Source organism: Malania oleifera, chromosome 1 (assembly GCF_029873635.1).
Source record: "Malania oleifera isolate guangnan ecotype guangnan chromosome 1, ASM2987363v1, whole genome shotgun sequence".
NCBI lineage: Eukaryota > Viridiplantae > Streptophyta > Magnoliopsida > Santalales > Ximeniaceae > Malania > Malania oleifera.
In genome coordinates, this window is record NC_080417.1 from 76623131 (window position 1) to 76627210 (window position 4080).

The window sequence follows — 4080 nt, forward strand, 5'->3', positions numbered from 1 at the left end:
TGGAGTAATTGCTGATCTAGCTAGTTGTCAGCCTTGATGCCCTTAAAGGCTTTCAACATCGTCTCCTGAAAAGCTTTATCATATTAAGGCCGAGGCAGACACGATTGTTGAAAATTTGACGGTCTAGGGGCATATGTAGGAGGATTTTGTACACTTTGGTGCAGGTTATGAGGTGGAACAATGGGTGAGATATGAGGTCTTTGAGCTTGATAACTCGGAGTTTGTGGCCTTTAGGAGAAGTTAGGACGTCATTTTCACCCAGAATTTTATATATTCGAATAGGGGTTGTGAGACGACCTATTGTACCAGTTATGGGTAGACCTAACCTCTTCTTGCACGAGCTCAAGCTAGGAAGGCACATGTGGGCAATTATAGCATGTTTGTGAGGGGTCTGAGCATATGGCACACACCTCTGAACTCACCGTAGGTTGCGGTTGCTTTCCTAAGGACAAGAACCAATCTAGATTTTGAACAATGGTGTGCAGAGTGGCTGCTAGGTCATGGCTTGTGGCAAACTCATAGACTCCCTTTGGCTTGGAAGTGAAGGTTTCAGAGGATCTATGAGAAGCAGCAGTATGCTGCTGATAATTTTTGGCGAGGTTCTCAAAGAGAACCCAGTCATCATTCTCGTGTTTAGTGAGGAAAGTACCTTTGCACGACGCATCTACCATGGACCTATCTCTCTCGGCCAACTCTTCATAGAAATTTTGGACCAATTGCCATTTAGCGACCTAATGACGAGGGCATTTACATAGAAGGTCCCTAAAACGCTCTCAGGTCTCATAGAACAATTCCCCATCTGATTGTGAGAAATTGGTGATGGCTCTTTATAGCTGATTAGTCTTCCCAATTGGGAAGTATTTCTTTAAGAACGCATGCTACATGGTGGCCCAGGTGGTTACCAAGTTTGGCTCTAAGGACGTTAGCCAATATTTGGCCTTATCCTTAAGAGAAAATAGGAATAGCCTTAGGCGAAGAGAATCATCATCGAAATTATGAATCCGGATGGTGGAACATATCTTAAGAAATTTATCTAGATGCTAATAAGGACTTTAGAAGAATTCCCATAGAAAGTGGGCAACATAGAGATGATGGAAGTGTTGATCTCGAATTAAGTAGCCTGAACATTCGAGAATCGGATGCAAGACATCGAGGTGTATGTATTGGGCAAAAAGTAGTCCCAAAGATGCCAAAGGGGTTCCTCTCCCATCACAGGTAGGTGGGGAGGTTGGTGTTCCAAGATTTGATTAGTGGGAACTGGTGGGTTTTGTTCAACCATAAAGCTCAGACGTCTCAGCAAACTCAGGATTAGAGGTTGGCTTCCTAAGGGACCTACAAGATCTCTTAATCTCAGGGTCTATGGGAATCATCTCTAGATCCAAAGTTCACAAACCCAACATACACACTTTATAGCACACAAATTCAAAACTTCAGAGCAACGAAAAAAAACAAAAACAAAAATTATAAATAAAAATGAAAAGGAGAACAAAGAAGAAAAACAAAGCAATAACCTTCTAAAATAGAAATTGGCTAATAATCGTGACTTAAATCCCTGGCAACGACGCCAAAATTTGGTAGGCTAGCCAAGGCTTGGGTCCTTAATTTCCAAAAATAATATTTATAAACCTAACTTAATCCCAAGTTTAATAGAAAGTGGGGAAGTTGAGTATCAATCCACGGGGATTAGAGTGTAGTTATCAACCACTTCCAGATTAGCTTATTAAAGCTTTATGAAAAAAACAAGTGTAAAGGTGGGATTTTTGAAGGTGTTATCTAACAATTACTTGAAAGCATGTAAATCTAAATTAACCCTACTCCTACAAAGTAGTGCTCAATCATGAATCTAACCTAAGATGTCGTGTGCATAATCTATGTTCGGTCAGTTATCCGTGATAGGATTACATGGTGAAAGGAGTCATTCGATGGCATAGGGTAGCAAGGGTGCACCAATAGTTTGGAGCATGGTCGAGAACGAAAGTATACCCTATTTGTTGACTTTTTGAGTTCGATCCCTGATTTTTATTATGACAAACTGCATATTGCTAATGCGTGTGCCTAAGTACTTGAACAGATTAATCATTCAGATCACACACATGAAAGTGAAGTGGAAGCCAGAATGGATTTAAAGCACATTATCTTAGCTGATTCCACGAAAAGTCAATAGCAAAAGAAGAAGATATTTGTTTTAATTGTATATGTATGTTTGTTTCATTATTTGATCTGTAATAATTTATGGTTTGTAATATTTGCATCTCATGCATAATAAGTATTTATGCTCAACATGGTCGTATATCAACCATAGGGAACCAAATGATCGTAGAGCACCCTTCGGTCGACCAATGCCAAAGTTTTAGGGTTAGCTCAAAGACCATAAACTGACTTTAGGTCCCAAAATATCACATGAAAAGTCGCCAATAACTTAAAAGTTATAATTATGTGAAGAGGGGTGATTTTATATGGAAATCTAGAATTAAAATAAAATTTTAAAGGGTTTCGATTGGCTGAACCCGAAGCTATATAGAAGCTTTGGTTGACCGAACTTGTCAGGGTCAACAGGTTGACTATTCGGTGACCAAACTAGAACCTACATAGAAGCTTCAGTCGACCGAAGTTTCCCAGGGTCAAAAAGTTGACCATTTGGTTGACCGTCTTGAAAATGAACTTCAACGCCCTAGTTGACTGAACTAGCACGTGGGGAAATCCCAACGCCTTGGTCGACTGAACTAATAGTATAAAAATTACCTGGTTGACCGAACAACTAAGTTCAGTTAGCTGAACTCAATCTGGTTGACCAAACCTCGGAGCTTTTGAAATCGCCTCAAGACTAGTCGACTGAACCTACAGTTCAAAAAATGCCTCGGTCGACTGAACTTGGCAATCTGGTCGACCGAACCTTGAATTTGGTTGACCGAACCTCTCAGGTTGGCAAAATTTTTACCGCAGTTAATCAGAGTTAATTTTCTTTAAACATCATTAAAATTTTTTTAAAATACCCAATAAGTCATCAACGGTCAAAATTTGAGGGATATCTATAAATACCCCCTCATTTGCCTTGATTAGTATGAGATTAGCAAAAGTCATTAGCAAAAATCCTCTCAAATATTTTATACTTCTTTTGCTATATACTCAATATTTCAAGCATATTTTTAAACACTCTCTTACATATTTATTGGCAAATATCATTTTGAAAAAGAGAGTTTTTTTTTCTAGTTCTCCTAACTTGCAAATCAATTGCAAGGTGTAGGAAGATTTGTTTGTGGTATTGTGCATCATTTCAAATCATTTTCTTGGCATTACTCTCACACATTCATATATATTTGAAAAACCTTTTTGACAGTTTTGCTTGATGGTTTATTCCCACAATATTTCGTATATAAATATTTGATTGGGAGTAACTTGTTTTTAGCTTCCTAATCTTTGCATTCAAATTGCAAGACTTGAAAGCTTTTATATTTTATTTGATAAATCTTTTGCAAGCTTAAAACCTAAGTATCTCTTGTGATTATATTTAATCAAATATTTGTGGGATACTTGATTAGGGTTTTTGAGGTAACCTTGAATATTCACTCGTTGAATATATTATCTTGAATTAAATTTTCAATATCTCACTTGAGGATAAATACTATCATTTGTGAGTGCATTGATTACATCGTGCGTATTGATATATATCTGCTTAGTGTAAGAAGCATAATTTGGTTGTACACAAATTTCAATTATATATTGTATTCCAAGCATGGCCTAAGGAGGTTTGATCTAGCATGGAAGGATAAGTTGTTAGGGCCTTCTCGGCCCCACAAGGAGAGTGTGTAAAGGTTGAGGTTAGCCCTATTTTAATTTGATCTAGTTGTCTTAAATGCCACTCCACCCATTAAGTGAGCCTTAGTGTAATTCTTGAGCTTGCAAGCTGAGGTGGGGACGTAGGCAGTATTGGCCGAACCCCGATAACATTTCTTGTGCCTACTTTTATTTTTCACACTTTAAATTTCAGAACTTGAATGTTTTTGTTTAATTTTTTAAATATTTGATTGGGTTTATGATTGTATAGAAAGACCCTAGGTTAGTGCCATACTGGTTAAGGAA

General features: G+C 37.8%; 1 non-coding gene across 1 annotated transcript; it reads left to right on the plus strand.

Moving 5' to 3' along the window:
- Window positions 1-729: 729 nt before the first annotated feature.
- LOC131147426 (small nucleolar RNA R71) lies at window positions 730-835 on the plus strand. The gene has a single exon (XR_009134806.1). It is a non-coding gene; the product is annotated as a small nucleolar RNA R71 (small nucleolar RNA).
- Window positions 836-4080: the final 3245 nt, after the last annotated feature.